We start from the raw sequence: 18,585 nt of genomic DNA on the forward strand, positions 1-18,585 counted from the left end.
ACATTCCTCTGGCTATTCAGGGTCTTTTCTGGTTCCATACAAATTTTAGGATTATTTGTTCCATTTCTTTGAAAAAGGTGGATGGTATTTTGATGGGGATTGCATTGAATGTGTAGATTGCTCTAGGTAACATTGACATCTTCACAATTTTTTTCTTCCAATCCATGAGCATGGAACATTTTTCCATTTCTTTGTGTCTTCCTCAATTTCTTTCATGACTATTTTATAGTTTTCTGAGTACAGATAATTTGCCTCTTTGGTTAGATTTATTCCTAGGTATCTTATGGTTTTGGGTGCAATTGTAAATGGGATCAACTCCTTAATTTCTCTTTCTTCTGTCTTGTTGGTGTATAGGAATGCCACTGATTTCTGTGCATTGATTTTATAACCTGCCACTTTACTGAATTCCTGTATGAGTTCTGGCAGTTTTGGGGTGGAGTCTTCTGGGTTTTCCACATACAGTATCATATCATCTGCAAAGAGTGAGAGTTTGACTTCTTTACTGATTCAGATGCCTTTTATTTCTTTTGTTGTCTGATTGCTGTGGCTAGGACTTCTAATACTATGTTGAACAGCAGTGGTGATAGTGGACATCCCTGCCATGTTCCTGCACTTAGGGGGAAAGCTCTCAGTTTTTCCCCGTTGAGAATGATATTTGCTGTGGGTTTTTCATAGATGGCCTTTATGATATTGAGGTATGTACCCTCTATCCCTATACTCTGAAGAGTTTTGAGCAAGAAAGGATGCTGTACTTTGTCAAATGCTTTTTCTGCATCTATTGAGAGGGTCATATGGTTCTTGTTCTTTTATTAATGTATTGTATCACATTGATTGATTTGCAGATGTTGAACCAAACTTGCAGCCCAGGGATAAATCCCACTTGGTCGTGGTGAATAATCCTTTTAATGTACTGTTGGATCCTATTGGCTAGTATTTTGGTGAGAATTTTTGCATCCATGTTCGTCAAGGATATTGGTCTGTAATTCTCCTTTTTGATGGGGTCTTTGGTTTTGGAATCAAGGTAATTGTGGCCTCATAAAATGAGTTTGGAAGTTTTCCTTCCATTTCTATTTTTTGGAACAGTTTCAGAAGAATAGGTATCAATTCTTCTTTAAATGTTTGGTAGAATTCCCCTGGAAAGCCATCTGGCCCTGGGCTTTTGTTTTTTGGGAGATTTTTGATGACTGCTTCAATTTCCTTAGTGGTTCTAGGTCTGTTCAGGTTTTCTATTTCTTCCTGGTTCAGTTTTGGTAGTTTTTACATCTCTAGAAATGCATCCATTTCTTCCAGATTATCTAATTTGCTGACATAGAGTTGCTCATAATATGTTCTTATAATTGTTTGTATTTCTTTGGTGTTGGTTGTGATCTCTCCTCTTTCATTCATGATTTTATTTTTTTGGGTCATTTCTGATTTCTTTTTGATAAGTCTGGCCAGGGGTTTATCAATCTTGTTCATTCTTTCAAAGAACCAGCTCCTAGTTTCGTTGATCTGTTCTACTGTTCTTCTGGTTTCTATTTCATTGATTTCTGCTCTGATCTTTATTATTTCTCTTCTCCTGTTGGGTTTAGGCTTTATTTGCTGTTTTTTCTCCAGCTCCTTTAGGTGTAGGGCTAGGTTGTGTATTTGAAACCTTTCTTGTTTCTTGAGAAAGACTTGTATTGCTATATACTTTCTTCTTTGGGCTGCCTTTGCTGCATCCCAAAGATTTTGAACAGTTGTGTTTTCATTTTCATTGGTTTCCATGAATTTTTTTAATTCTTCTTTAATTTCCTGGTTGACCCTTGTGATTGAGTTCTAGTTTCAAAGCACTGAGGTCTGAAAATATGCAGGGAATGATCCCAATCTTTTGGTACCAGTTGAGACCTGATTTGTGACCTAGCATGTGATCTATTGTGGAGAATGTTCCATGGGCACTAGAGAAGAATGTTTATTACATTGCTTTGTGATGGAATGTTCTGAATATGTCTGTGAAGTCCATTTGGTCCAGTGTGTCATTTAAAGTCTTTATTTCCTTGTTGATCTTGTGCTTAGATGATCTGTCCATTTCAGTGAGGGGGGGTGTTAAAGTCCCCCACTATTATTGTATTGTTGTCAGTGTGTTTCTTTGCTTTTGTTATTAATTGGCTTATATAAGAGGCTGCTCCCATGTTAGGGGCATAGATATTTATAATTGTTAGATCTTGTTGGATAGACCCTTGAAGTAGGATATAGTGTCCTTCCTCATCTCTTATTACAGTCTTTGTTTTAAAATCTAGTTTGTCTGATATAAGGATTGCCACCCCAGCTTTCTTTTGGTGTCCATTAGCATGGTAAATGGTTTTCCACCCCCTCACTTTCAATCTGGGGGTGTCTTTGGGTATAAAATGAGTCTCTTGCAGACAGCATATCAATGGGTCTTGTTTTTTTATCCAATCTGATATCCTGTGCCTTTTGATTGGGGCATTTAGCCCATTTACATTCAGGGTAACTATTGAAAGATATGAATTTAGTGCCATTGTATTGCCTGTAAGGTGACTGTTACTGTATATTGTCTCTGTTCCTTTCTGGTCTATGTTACTTTTAGGCTCTCTCTTTGCTTAGAGGACCCCTTTCAATATTTCTTGAAGGGCTGGTTTTGTGTTTGCAAATACCTTTAGCTTTTGTTTGTCCTGGAAGCTTTTTATCTCTCCTTCTATTTTCAATGACAGCCTAGCTGGATATAGTATTCTTGGCTGCATATTTTTCTCATTTAGTGCTCTGAATATATCATGCCCGTCCTTTCTGGCCTGCCAGGTCTCTGTGGATAGGTCTGTTGCCAATCTAATGTTTCTACCATTGTAGGTTACAGATCTCTTCTCCAGAGCTGCTTTCAGGATTTTCTCTTTGTCTCTGAGAATCATAAGTTTTACTATTAGATGTCGGGGTTTATTGATTTTGAGGGGGTTTCTCTGTGCCTCCTGGATTCTGATGACTGTTTCCTTCCCCAAATTAGGGAAGTTATCTCCTGTAATTTGCTCCAATATACCTTCTGCCCCTCTCTCTCTTTCTTCTTCTTCTTCTGGGATCCCAATTATTCCAATATTGTTTCATCTTATGGTATCACTTATCTCTTGAATTCTGCCCCCGTGATCTGGTAGTCACTTATCTCTCTTTTTCTCAGCTTCTTTATTTTCCATCATTTGGTCTTCTATATTACTAATTCTCTCTTCTGCCTTATTTATCCTAGCAAATAGAGCCTCCATTTTTGATTGCACCTCATTAATAGCCTTTTTGATTTCAATTTGGTTAGTTTTAGTTCTTTTACTTCTCCAGAAGGGTTTCTCTAATATCTTCCATGCTTTTTTCAATCCCAGTTAGTATCTTTAAAATCGTCATTCTGAACTCTAGTTCTGACGTCTTACATCTGACATCCGTATTGATTAGGTCCCTGGCAGTTGGTACTGCCTCTTGTTCTTTTTTTTGAGGTGATTTTTTTCCATCTTGTCATTTTGTCCAGAGGAGAATAGATGAATGATAGAACAAAATGCTAACAGAGGAACAATGACCCCAGAAAAATATACACTAAACAAATTAAAAGAGACCTGAAACCAGGAGAAAAGAAAGGGAAAGAAAGAAAAAAGAAAAGAAAAAGATAAAGATAAAAACAAACAAACAAAAAAATACAGATTATGATCAAATATGATCAGGCTGGTGCATAGATCAGTGCCACACACTAGATTCGGGGCATATTTTGGTCTGTTAGAAGATAGTGCCTCCCAAAATTTTAAAGAAGGAAAAACTTATATATGTATAAAAATAAGGGTAAATATGATGAAGGGATGGACTATGACTGTAAAGATGAAAATTATAAAAGATTTTTAAAAGGATTTGATAAGAAGTTGGTTGAAAAAAGAAAGAAGAGGATTTTTAAAAAAAGGGGGTGGGGGGAAAGAATGCGATCAGGCAGGAGACTAGAACAAAGTCATACACTAGAGATTTAGGGTATATTTTGGTCTGTTAGAAGTAACTATCCCAAAACTTTAAAGAGAGAATATATATATATATATATATATACCAAAAATAAGGTTAACTACTATGAAGGGATAGACTATGACTCTAAAAATTTAAGATAAAAAAGATTTTTTTAAAAGGGATTGATAAGATGTTGGTTGATAAAGGGAAAAAGAGGGGCGCCTGGGTGGCTCAGTTTGTTAGGCATCTGCCTTCGGCTCAGGTCATGATCCCAAGGTCCTGGGATTGAGCCCAGCATCGGGCTCCCTGCTTGGTGGGGAGCCTGCTTCTCCCTTTCCCTCTGCCTGCCACTCCCCCTGCTTGTGCTCTCCTTCTCTCTGTCAAATAAATAAATAAAATCTTTAAAAAAGAAAAATTCAAAAAGAAAAAAAGAAAAAGAAAATTAAAAAAATTATCTTTGAAAGACTAAAGAATCATGGGGAAAAAAACCATGAATTCTATGTGCTACATTCCTCTAGTGCTGGAGTTCTGCCATTCTCATTGATCCATGAACTTGGTCTTGGCTGGCTGTTCGTGCTGATCTTTTGGGGGAGGGGTCTGTTGCCATGGTTCTCAAATGTCTTTGCCAGAGGTGGAATTGCCCCGCCCTTGTCGGTCTGGGCTAAGTAATCTGCTCCGGTTTGCTCTCAGGAGCTATTGTTCCCTGCCAGCTTTCCGTACAGCTTTGGAGGACGAGAGTGAAAATGGTGGCCTCCCAATCTCCGCCCTGGAGGAGCTGAGAATGCGGGACCCTGCTCCTTAGTCCACCCCCAGAGAAATGCAGTCAGAGACTCTCGTCTCCCCAGTCTCCGGCCGCACTCCGTGCTCACCCAGCCTGTGACCGAGCATTTCTATCTCTGGCATCTGACCCTATTTGGAGTCTCCAAACCCAGCAGATCCCTGTGGGGCGCTTCCATGTCGCTCCTCCCGGGGGAGGAAGGAAAGTCTCCCCGGATCCGCTGCTTGTTGGGTCCCTGCTGGAAGAGCAGTGGCCCAACTGTGCCGTGGATCACGGTTTATGGCAACCCCAAGCTGAGAGCCGGCTCCTCGGCTCCATCTCTGCAGCTGGCTTCCCTGCTCCGGTACCTGGGAGCTCTGCCGCACTCAGGCACCCCCAGTCTTTCTGTGACCCCGAGGGTCCTGAGACCACACTGTCCCAGCAAGGGTTCCACCCCCCGCTTAGCCACTGGAGTGATGTCCCTCAGCGGAGCTGACTTCTAAAAGTTCCGATTTTTGCTCTGCTACTCTATCACTTGCCAGTAGGGGCTGATGGAGGCCCCCTCCCCCGCCATCTATCTTCCCAAATATCACCTTGGATTCACTTCTCCGCACGTCCTACCTTCCAGAAATTGGTCACTTTTCTGTTCAGAGAGTTGCTGCTATTCTTTTCTTTGATCTCCTGTTGAGTTCGTAGGTGTTCAGAATGGTTTGATCCCTATCTAGCTGAATTCCTGGGACCAGATGAAATTTAGGTCTCCAACTCCTCTGCCATCTTGCTCCTCCTCCCACTTGCTACAGTCTTTAATTCTTTTTCCATGTACTCATTGGCTTGCTTATTGTCTCCCCGGAGAATACAAGCTTTGTGAAAGGAAAGACCTCACCTACACTGTTCATGGCTTCATTCCCTTGGCGATCACCATGCCTGAAATATACATACACATAGGTGTTCGATTAAGCAATTGCTAAATAAATGAATGAAAACAAAGAACAGAGGAATTATGGAAACTATAAAATGAAATCATCATGGGTAATAGGAGGTTACAAGGCAAAGGGGCTTGAGACTTATCTGATGTACTTTCCTAATGAGATAGACCAGAGGGGTTAAGTTCTCTAAAGATGAAGAAGTGAGTGGCTGGAATGTGGGTGTCCTGACATTGAATGCAATGTTTTCCACTAAACAAATGATTCATAAACTTGGTCCTTGATCAGATTTTCACTTGCTTGTATTGAAATGAGGAAAATAAGAGCAACATCACATGTGTTTATCTATCTCCAGCTGTCCTTTCTTGCAAAGAACACTTCTGGCTTGAGTCCTTCTTTCTTTTTGTATCTAATGTCTTTTCTTCTATAAAATACTGATGGTAGATATATATTTTCTAATGTTCTTTTCTTGACAAACTTTTCATCCTTTTAATTTTGGATAATATTGTATACCACAAATGTGCCAAAGTGTATATATTCTCCTACTGATTATTGTCCTCAGTTTTCCAGTTTTTTTCCCACTACAAACAATGCTGTCATAAACATCTCTATATTTATGTCAGTAAATTAATATAAAAATCTCTATCTCCATCTCTTCCTATATTTACATTTCTTCTCATATAATAGTACTATTACTTCTTTGTCTTGGGCCAATAAGGTGTTCTTATATCCTAGGACTGCCCACTCAAGTGATGATTGACAGGATATGTCCTTAAAGAAGTTTAATGTTTTTATTCTTTTGTTTCTTTTTAAAAATAAATATAAAGTTGGCAAATTACTTTGAATGTCCCTATTTTAGACAGTTTCCTAAAGACAAAACAGACTTAGATTTTTAGAAAACAGTAATTAATCTCCATTTGTCACCTGTTTCCATCTGACAACTCTGCTGTCCAGATGTCAAAGCCATTCTACACCATCCTGGTAAGCCCAGTCTCTTCACAATCCACTGTAGATTTCCCAGATCAGCCCTGATCAAGTTCACATTGTGTAGTGAACAAACAATCCATGGCCACTGTCTGAAAATGGAATTGGCTCCAACTCTAGAGCATAGTGTTTAATGCTGGTATATGTTGCAAAAAAAAAAAAGAAGAAGAAGAAAAAAAAGATAAAGCAAAAATGCTAAAGTCACCCAAAATAAAACTACTATGAACTGCTATGCCAGTTTTAAAGTAGGGTAGTTTTGCTTACTAAAAAAAATTAAAACCAGTCAAATTCTCACCTGCCAGATTAATAGGAAGCCCATGGCTCAAGGAACCTGAAGAGTGGGAAGTTCTGACCTCCACACCCCAAGGAGAGGAGCCTATCACTGCCTTTGGTTCTGTTTCCAGTCATAGAGATGATGATGATGTGCACAAAATTCAGGCCCGTGTAGAGAACTATGTTTTTTCTCCAAAGCCAAGTTCAGCCTAGTGTTGTTTACACCTCTCAGGCTGGTGCTTTCAACTGACAACTCCTTCAGGTCAATCTCTTAAAATGCTAGCTGCCTCAAAAGTGTCAGAATTAATTCAGGTGTTCATCTGGAAACTTAAAACATTGTGCCCTTTCCTACACTGGTGTGTCTCACCACCAAGTTTCAGGTAGGTATTCTTTTGCTATTATTGATATATAAATGGGATCATACTTTTAGGAAGTAAACACTTGCCATGGGGTAACTTGCTTAACTGGCTGGGGTGGTAATTCTGATTACCTCTGGGAACACTGTAATTTCCCCTTCACACCTGTACATGCCCACACACACACACACATACACACACATAGTCAGAAAGGGAGTGATTTATTCTTTCACAGATGGTTTACCATGCTAAAGACAACAAGGTGAATTTCTAGTCCGAAAAAGAAAAATGGGGGAAAAAATCTACAAGATAAATCTTCAATGAGATATCTTGCAACATAAAAAAATTGATTGAGATTTTGACAAATAAAAATGAATGTGCACTCCATAATATCCAAAATGTGTGAAGTCTAATCAGAGATCTGCTTTTAGGGGCACCTGGGTGGCTCAGTCGGTTATGCATCTGTCTTCGGTTCAGGTCATGATCTCAGGGTCCTGGGGTCGAGCCCTGCATTGGGCTCCCTGCTCAGCGGGAAGCCTGCTTCTCCCTCTCCCACTGCCCCTGCTTGTGTTCCCTCTCTCACTTTCTCTCTCTCTGTCAAATAAATAAATAAATATAATAATAATAATAAAATAAAAAGAAATCCGCTTTTGTGCCTTGGTACAGACTGCAGAAGAGAAATAATGATGTTCTTTTTCATAAACAAATTTGAAGCTTATTCAGTTCTCTAAGTTACATAGCCTCCATATCGAAGGAAGGTTGAAAATGTCTGTTTACTTATTTACTGTGAATAGTTAAGGGGTTTGCTTCATAAATGCTAATTCAAGAAAAACAGTCACTTATAGGGTGCATCCTCAGGTTATATAAACAGTCTGTGCTGCATTTGGTGTTAGATGAATTAAGATATGAGTCTCCTGGCAACATTTTGCATGCATGATACATGTCAGGCAAAGATTCAACAAGCTGTACTATTAATCTGTTGCCCAAAATTCCTTAGCCAAAAAGGTTCTTCAAGTTATTTTTTGTATTTATTAATTGTTCTGTTAACGTAGAAATATTTCTGCTTTACTTTCCTCAGAAAGTTCATACATATATAAGTTAATCGAATACATATATATATATATATATATAAAACTGTGCTTCGTTTTGCCTCATAAAGAAACTGAAGTAGACTTTCTATAACTTGAGTTAGTCTGCATACCAAGGAAAAACAACACATTTACAGGTCTACATGATAACTTAGGAATTGAAGTTAATATACAAGTTAGTTATTTGTTATTAAAAAAATGACATAAAAATCCTACAGCCAGGTATTTCACTGATTTGGATATAGTTAGCTATTAGATATCATGGGTTTTCTTTTCTTATAAACCTGAGTGCTGGGGCACCTGGGTGGCTCAGTCAGTTGAGCGTCTGCCTTTGGCTCAGGTCGCAATCTCATGGTCCTGGGATCGAGTCCCACATCGGGCTTTCTGCTCAGCGGGGAGTCTGCTTCTCCCTCTCATTCTCCGTGCTCTCTCTTGCTCTCTCTCTCAAATAAATAAAATCTTAAATAAAAAAGCTGAATGCTAAATGTTTGGATTTGGTATAGACAAAGAATTCATCTTTCCTATTCACTTACTCTTAAAATATATTCAGCCACCAAAAATCCCACAGAATACAAGAAGTATCTACCTTCCACTCCAGATGCTGATTAGAGTAGAGGATGAGTTTCACTAAGGAGTAAGATAGATATAATTTTATCTTATCCATAAAGAGCCTAAGACCATAGGTTCTTTTAAAAATCAACACCATGAGACAATTTTAAATGATAATATTAAACTAAGCAACCAATTTCAATCATTAAAAAATATATACACAGAAAATAGGAGCATGATTACAAGACTATAGAGCTGTACTCAAATACAAAAGAGCAATGTTGAGCATGGCTAATACCAAATTAAATCTGGATTAAAAGGAAATTAACTCTCCCCACCCCCCTCTGACCCTCCATTAAGTAAATCAAAAGTGATTATGAGGGGCGCCTGGGTGGCTCAGTTGGTTAAGCGACTGCCTTCGGCTCAGGTCATGATCCTGGAGTCCCGGGATCGAGTCCTGCATCGGGCTCCCTGCTCAGCGAGGAGCCTGCTTCTCCCTTTAACTCTCCCCCCTCTCATGTACTCTCTCTCTCTCATTCTCGCTCTCTCAAATAAATAAATAAATCTTTTTAAAAAAAGTGATTATGAGCCTTTATGTGCAATTTGGAGGAAGGAGGTAGTTTTCTGGGTTTGGGTGATGACTACTGAATTCAAGAAACATTCAGTCATAGTCTACTTTCAAATATGGGGAGTTATAAATGGCTGGAAGAGTCCTAAACTAGTCCTCTCCTGGGATCGACAGACCCCCCCCCCACCAAGTCATTCCTTACCATCTGACTTTATCACTGTGCCTCAGAAAAGGTCATGGTTGATTTTATTATCTCTTTGATTTAAATTTAAAACATCACTAAAAATAGCACATTTCAACCAATAGGGTCTGTCTTTTCTTCAGATTCACAAATTACCAGATGTTCTTTCAGAACTTCCACATCCTGACCTAGATGACTTACAAGTAACTCAAACTCAAATACTCCAGCACTAAATATATTTGTTCTTTGCTGTTCCACCCCTTCCTACTGCCAATCCCACATGAAGCAAGAGTGCCAGACATTGTGTTAGGCTCTTCATATGTTATAACATTTTATCCTCACCCAAACTATATGTGATAAGGGCTACAACTATTTTAAGTTTACAACTAGGAAAATAAAGATTAGGAAGATAATAACTTGTCTGGTTTTCCATCTCAAGACATTGTTGTCATCCATTCAGTTGAACATGCCAGAAACCTAGCACTGTCTCCTTCTCTACCTCCTCCCTAAGCCTTGCCAACTCACTCAATTGCTTTTGGAATTCATTCTTAGCTTTTCATTCCCTGTCACTGCCAAGCTTAAACTTTTATTTTTGTGTTAACAATTATAATAATCAAATAGTCTCCTGTTTGGGTTTCCTATTTCTTGTCTCTCCCACTCTAATCCCTGAGCTACCCTGACATTTCCTCCCTACCTTCCTTTCTTCTTTCCTTCTTTTCCTCCTTCTGTGAAGCCTCTCTGAATTTGCTGCCTTATCATTTCTGCCCAAGTTTAATTATTTGCTCATTATTGCACCAATAGAACCTATGTGTTCCATTGGTATAAAACTTAAACCACTGAAGCACAGATAACTAGGCATTCCTATTGCTGCTATTATCAGACTATTAACATCTTACAGGCAAGACCCTGTCTCACTTCCACATTCATTCATTCATTCAATCATTCATTCATAGAACCAACAGTTATTCATTGCCCACCATATGCCAAGAATTTATTATTAAATAATGATGATAATAATAGCTATCTTTTTCTGGTAATATGCTCAACAATCTTATGAGGTAGGTGCTGTTATCTTTATTTACACTGAGGAAAGCTCAAAATAGAGAGGCAAAGACACTTCTATCAAGAGAAATACTTTGTTTGTAAGCTTGGGACTGTGTAAGTACTCAATAAGTATTAGTAGAATTTGTAGAATTTAGTTGAACTTAAAATCAAAGAGCAAACAAGCACTTAAGAAAACCTGTTTGTCTAAGAACCTAAGAATGGTAGAGGCAGAATAGCAGTGGTTGAAGATCTTGGGGACTTTAGAGTTAGACAGATATATAAATTGCAATCTCTGCTCTATCACTAGTAAGATACATGACCTCAATAATTGCTTATCTCTGTAAACCTCAATTTAAAATCTATAAAATAGAGATTACTAGTACTACTTCAAAGAGCTGTCACATTGGTTAAATATGAAAATACCTGTAAAACGCTTAGTAAGCCACCTGGTACAAAGTAAACCCACAGTAAGTATCAACTGGTATTATAATGCCTGACTACACATAAGACAACAGGGGCCAATAATAAGCTATTTGATGAGGAATTATGCATTTTCCAGTTGGAATTTTCAATTTTATTATTTTCGTTTGATATATTTATTCTTTTCATTATTGCTGTTATTATTATTGTTTTTGTGGAGAGCCAATAAGAAGTATAGACATGGCTAGTATACATGTAAGAATGTCAACTGATGAGGTTCTCTAGCTTTTGCCATCATAGTATTCAAAATTTTAAAATATGAATCTGAGGGACGCCTGGGTGGCTCAGTCATTACGTGTCTGCCTTCGGCTCAGGTCATGATCCCAGGGTCTTGGGATTGAGCCCCACATCGGGCTCCCTGCTCAGCGGGAAGCCTGCTTCTCCCTCTCCCACTCCCCCTGCTTGTGTTCCCTCTCTCGCTGTCTTCTCTCTGTCAAATAAATAAATAAATAAATAAATAAATAAATAAATAAATAAATAAATAAAATATGAATCTGAAGGAAAAATAACACAAACTCCTCCAGCCATAATGAAATAGAGCTATTTTAAATAATTTATATTCCATCCACTCTTCATAGAATTACTATATCAGGAAGAACAAACAAAAGTGAAAATAATTGCTGAGTTAAGACACTAGGTTAAATGTCATAGAAAATATTCTTTATACCCTAACTTAACCATCTCAGCTGTGGTTGAAATAAAGAGCAAAATATTTTCAAACAACCCTAAGGGATTGTCCTCTTAAGGGAGAGAAAAGAATTTCAGACATTTCAGAATACAAAGAAGGAATTTCTGAAACTTAGAGAAGACTTTTGACTAGAAGACCAATTAACCAGCGTACTCTAGGCATGAGATATCAACTGGCCCAACATGCAGTTTTCACTGTGGTGGTAGGAGCAAAATGGCCCATTGCCCAGAAGTGGCTGTCCTGTACGGTGGGTGGGTTAGCATGTGGCCCTTCTGTCTTTCTTCCCATCAGGTATGCTCAACCGCACAGTACTGGTCGGTTTCCCAATGAGTAAATAAGGCCTGCTTCTTGACCCACATTCCACAGGCAGGCCAGATTTTATGAGACAAAAAGTCAAATGTGCCAGAAGAAAATTATAGATGTCCAAGAAGCCACAAGAGAGTGGGGAGTGTGTGGGGTGCTAGTGGGGACTTTGCCAAAATGCCAGTGCAAGCATTACTCAATCTTCTCTTTCAGTAAACATCCTTAGGATGGAAGCATTAGATTTTGGGCCACTCCAGTAATTCCCAAGCAAATATATCAGTCCTTTTGTGGTTTATAGTCTAGGACTTTATTTTGCTGGATCATCTGTGTATTTTTTAATGTTGTATTTCTTTTGGTTAATCTTCCTTCCTCCTGGGAAGCAAAACGTTCTGCAATAACAAACACTGTCTGTGGTAAGTCCCTAAAACTCCAATGCAGCAGATTGCAAAGCCTGCTGTCCATTCTAAATACACTTATATAAGCTGGTCATGTCCATGTCTCCAACTTTGTATTCCATATGTGTGTTTTTCTTTGGTCACCAATCACTCTTTTCAAAAGATGTTTCACCATGCATAACAAATGTGTTCTTTAATAAAATCCACAAAACTGCTTGAGTTAGAGAAGTAACTGATATCCCAATAATATAAAAGAGTCATTTTTTTTCTTGCTGCTTTCATTATGTACGAGTCTGTATTTTTAAAAAATATATTTTAAATTATGAAGTATTTTGAATTCATGGAAAACTTTAGAGAAAAATATAAATATTTGAACATTGTATATCATCTTGGGAATACCAGTTGGACTTTATTATAGGTATTTTTTACTTAAGAGCAATTCACTTATGAGAATGCTGAGCCGAATCAATTAATTAACTGATTCTTGGACTCACTCAAAGGAGCAGATGTTCTTTTTTTTTTTAAGATTTTATTTATTTATTTGACAGATAGAGAGAGAGCACAAGTAGGCAGAGAGGCAGGCAGAGGGAGAGGGAGAAGCAGGCCTCCCACCGAGCAGGAAGCCCGACGCAGGGCTCGATCCTAGGACCCCGGGATCATGACCTGAGCTAAAGGCAGACGCTTAACCAACTGAGCCACCCAGGTGCCCCAAAGGAGCAGATGTTCTTGAAGAGAATTTCATGATACCTCCAGGTGAAAGGCAAGTAATCCAGTAGAATAAAAGGGTTCAGTGTGAGAAGCAATAGGGAGTGGAAGGGACTCTGGCTATGGTAGAATTATATCCCAGTTTGCCCAAGGCTGCTTCTGATTTGTGGCTGTTGTTCTGGCATAAGTATTGATTATACCCCGGTCATTTTAAAACTCTGATGGTTTTAGCAATAAATTGTATGGCTACCCTAACTCTGAAAAAAATAGAAGGTATATGTTATACTAAAGAAGGGAGCTTCTACTGGATTCCAGTCAATTACTGTCATGTAGGAATAAAGATCTGTGCTTTTTTTCAAGAGAAGCCAGATTTGGATTTTTAGGTACAATCCCCCAATATTTAATTTTAGTTCAACTGTCTTCTTTTTCTCTTTATTTACTTTACAAGAAAAAAAAAAGAAACTTGTCATGTAGGAATGAAGATCTGTGCTTTTTGCAAGAGAAGCCAGATTTGGATTTTTAGGTACAATCTCCCAATATTTAATTTTTTTCTTTTTTCTTTTTCTCTTTATTTACTTTACAAGAAAAAAAAGAAAGAAACTTGTCCGGACGAGAGATTTCTCTATGGGTTACCCAGGTACAACTTCTTTTGGCCTAGAACTCCTATAGTTTGGGGATTCAATAACACTGTTTTCTTATCTCCTCCAGTTTGAATGTCAGGCTCCACTTAAGATATTGACATGTACACTGTTATCCAGGTTAAATAGGTCCTTTTTGCAAACATCCATCATCAGTTAAGAAAACTGACCAAGAGATTGGAAGCGGAGTAGGTGCAAACTCAGGCTTCATTAACTAATTTGCTGGCATCTGCATTTAAACCATTTTTCATTGGTAAGATAATCATTCACTGAGCACCTATGATGCCAGACACTAGTCTAAAGCATGTTATCTACATTATCATGATATCATTCATCACAACAATGATTTAAAAAAAATAGATAGAGCCTAAAAAATTTATGTAATTTGACCAAGTTCGCATGGCTAATAAATGACTAAATTGAGATTAATGCATAAAACTCTGTGGGCTCCAAATCCTGCGCACTATCTACTGCACTCATAAGCTTCAGTACTTAGATTTTCATTTTACGCAAATGCATTATCCCAACCTGTACAGTTTCTATTTGATGAAAATATCAGAAAATTTAATAAATTCAAAGAATAAGGCAAATAAGTGATAGAAAATTACTATGATACCCACTTAGCAATGTCAAGATAGATTAATAGTCCTAGAAAAAATAGTTTCAATACTAAAAAATTCAAATTGTTGTTTACACAACAGGATAACTATGTGATATTGGTAATTATCTTTGGTCAGGCTCCTTAGAAGCAGAGTATGAGAGGGGGGTTCTTATACAAGCAATTTTTTTTAAAGATTTTTTATTTATTTGAGAGAAAGAGAATGAGAGAGAGAGAGAGAGAGAGAGCACATGAGAGGGGGAAGGGTCAGAGGGAGAAGCAGACTCCCTGCTGAGCAGGGAGCCCAGTGCAAGACTCGATCCTGAGACTCCAGGATCATGACCTGAGCCGAAAGCAGTCACTCAAACCACTGAGCCACCCAGGCGCCCCACAAGCAATTTTTTGAGGAACTGTTTTTATGGGAAACCTATAATGATGTGAGAAGAGCCAGATAAGGTAGGGAAAATGCTAGGCAGTGATGGCCTTTTAGGTCTAGACTCCTGACCTTGTAGGGACTTCTGGAGATTGGATTGTATCACAGAGACTGTGTTGTTTAGAGGGCTGTTCCATCCCTACCTCATCAATCTGTGGTAATGGTCTTCCAAGCTTCTCCTGGTAAGGAGGCTCCCATCAACCAAGGGAGGGCCTCAGAGAAAGATATAGGTGTGAGCCCTTAGCAGCTAATATCTTATATAGCCGGGCAAATGGGGCCTGCAAGGAGGTCAGGGGTAAGTGGGGAAGTAGGAGGTGGGGAGATGGAGGTTGCCACTGACAGTATCTACGATAGCTATCATGTGACAGATTTGGATGAATTATTCTTTCTTTATTTATAGTATTTTTATTTTTGATATTTTAAATTGAAAGGGTCATTGTTATTTGTTTTATCTCCAAAATCATATTTTCTTCTTTAAGGGGTAATTTTCAAAGTTTGCAGAATTCTTGCTCTCTTTTACCATCCCCAGTATCCAAGCCCTCCCCTTCCTTCATCCACTTTAACCCCAGGGAAATGCTATTACATCACAGCTAAGCAATGGGCAAAATTGTCTCACAGAGTGATTTTTTTTCTTTTCACACAATGCTTATTATTAGACATTATAGTACAACAACAATTTAGTCAGCTGCTAAAGATTGTTGCATTTGGCTATGTCATATTACACAAATGAAAATACTATTTTTTAAAGATTTATTTATTTATTTGAGAGAGAGAGAGTGCATGTGAATGGGGGGAGGGGCAGAGGGAAAGAATCTCAAGCAGACTCCCCACTGAGCTCAGAGCCTGAGGTGGCGCTCAATCTCAGGACCCTGAGACCACCACCTGAGCCAAAATCAAGAGTCGGATGCCTAACTGACTGAGCCACCCAGGCACCCACACAAGTGAAAAAATTATTAATGTCAAATATAGAGAAAATTATTCTTCATTTTTTTAAAAGATTTTATTATTTATTTGAAAGAGAGAGACACAGCGAGAGAGGGAACACAAGCAGAGGGAGTGGGAGAGGGAGAAGCAGGCTCCCCACTGAGCAGGGAGCCCAATGCGGGGCTCGATCCCAGGACTCTGGGATCATGACCCAAGCCGAAGGCAGACGCTCAATAACTGAGCCACCCAGGTGCCCCTATTCTTCATTTCTTTTAATAAGAATGTATCCCTGCAGAACAAAGCATTTTATTTTATTTTTTTAGAAGAAAACATTTAAAAAAATGATCCCACAAAAATATTTATGTGCATATTGTATCATTGACCAAAAGAAATGATACTAATAATAACAGAGAAACTTTAATATGAGTAGAAGGATTTGTTATATGTTTCACATGCATTATCTTAAGTGGATATTGTATTACAATGATGCATGCACAGGTTAGTTCTATGATCATGAGTTTTTAAAATCAAAAGTCACATCTTATGCATAACCTTTCCTCAATAAATAGCAAAGAAAAAGATAGTCAAGAAAGGCTTATATTTTGACAAAATACAAAAAATGAGCCAACCCAATTTGCTCCATAATATTTTATTTCTTCGGTTTGCCACCAACTGCCCTGCTTACAATAAATCTTTGAAATGAAGACCAGTGTGACTGGTAGAGATTCAGAAGCCATTGTCAAGATCTAACAGACTATATCTGGTGGCACGGGTGAAACAGATGCCTTCATAACAAAAAATGAGCCAACCCAATTTGCTCCATAATATTTTATTTCTTCGGTTTGCCACCAACTGCCCTGCTTACAATAAATCTTTGAAATGAAGACCAGTGTGACTGGTAGAGATTCAGAAGCCATTGTCAAGATCTAACAGACTATATCTGGTGGCACGGGTGAAACAGATGCCTTCATAAAAAGCATGAGAAGAGACTCCCAATGGGAAAGTCACTTCTTTCACAATCCACCAAGCATGACAGAAATGTTTCTGATGTCTTGTGGGATTCAGAATTCTAACCTGGGGCCTTGGCTTGCTTAAGTGAACTATGCAGATTTTTCATTCTCAATAAATATATACAGGTTCTCAGAGATACAGTCTTCATTAAAATGTTTTCAAGTGTAACCGTACAAATGAAGGCTACAATCCAAAAGATTTTCATATCGTTTATCAAACAATAAAAATGTATAAATTGCTATAATGAGAATTTAGTTTAAGATTTCTTACTTGGGTGCCTGGGTGGCTCAGTTGGTTAAGTGACTGCCTTCGGCTCAGGTCATGATCCTGGAGTCCTGGGATCGAGTCCCACATCGGGCTCCCTGCCCAGCGGGGAGTCTGCTTCTCCCTCTGACCCTCTTCCCTCTCGTGCTCTCTATCTCTCATTCTCTCTCAAATAAATAAATAAAATCTTTAAAAAAAAAAAGATTTCTCACTTACTAAATAGGCCACTATAAGTCAAAAACAGTCTCATAGATTCTCAGTATTGTATTTTGAAAGATTTCCTGCAAAGCTTAGGAATGGAGATAAGGATCCAAATTGTGACTCAAATGCACCCTAAACCTCCCCCCCAATTAACTAATTCCTACTCTAATATAATCAGCAGATCAGAAAATACTCAAAAAGTTATGTTTATTCTTTCTGTAAGATAAATACTTGCCATCTTTTTATTAAGGGCATGGACCCTGTGTGTGTGTGTGTGTGTGTGTGTGTGTGTTAGGTGTTCATCCTTTGTACTATGCTGAAACTCTAATATAGTGGCAAAAATTCTCCTCTCCCCAACACTGGCCCTCTCAGAATCAATATCATCTGCTTATCCACTATCAGCCCAGAAAATTCTGTGGTGCTCATTTCTATTGTTAATACTATAAAAACAGTAAGTCTGATTTTTCTTTTTTAAAATTTAAAAGTATGATATCAAGTAAGCTTTACAAGCTAATAAGCTATCCCTTCAGAAATATTGAAATGTACACACTCCTGTTGAGAAACACTTCTTTCAATTCTCAAAAGAAAAACATTATTAAATAGCAACATCTACCTATTTATTGTAAGTATCTGAATATGACCATTATTTCCTTGTTGAAGAAATCAGAAAATTTGAGACACAAATACAATACACAAACAAGTTCTTGGAAATAGGCAGTCCCTTAGTTGGGCTTAATTGATGGGCTTTCTGGGAGAAGCAAAGATGGTAAACACAATTCCTGGTTTGTCTGTCATGGTCTTGCAATAAAGGTTATGTACCCTAGAGTAAAGAGCTATAGTTTGGAACTAAACCAATTTTATCTTGATAACCTAATTAACCGTGTGTGTGTGTGTGTGCATGCACATGGGTATATACATTGGAATACTCCATGTTATATGTTTTTTTGAAAACAAGTGATAATAGGGTGCTTTGTACAATATATAACATGAGTAGGAATTTAGTAGTTGATAACAATTGTAATTATGGCTATTACAATTCTGAGAGCAAAACTGTTAGGCAATAGAGTTCTATAAATATGCCCAGCATTTCTTCACCGATGTTTCCTTTAGTTATACTGTATCTTCTGCCCACCACTCCTATCTCCACTGTGACCAGATAATTTCCCACATTTGTAATTCCAGTTTAGATATCAATGTTCCACTCTATGACTCCTTGATTTTGTGTTATTATAACTGTTATTACTTGTATTGATACTGTCTGTGGGCCCATGAATACATCTTGCTTGAAC

This window comes from Eumetopias jubatus, unplaced genomic scaffold (assembly GCF_037043125.1).
Source record: "Eumetopias jubatus isolate StellerSeaLion01/CBP00866 unplaced genomic scaffold, mEumJub1_p1.0 scaffold_8, whole genome shotgun sequence".
NCBI classification, from domain to species: domain Eukaryota; kingdom Metazoa; phylum Chordata; class Mammalia; order Carnivora; family Otariidae; genus Eumetopias; species Eumetopias jubatus.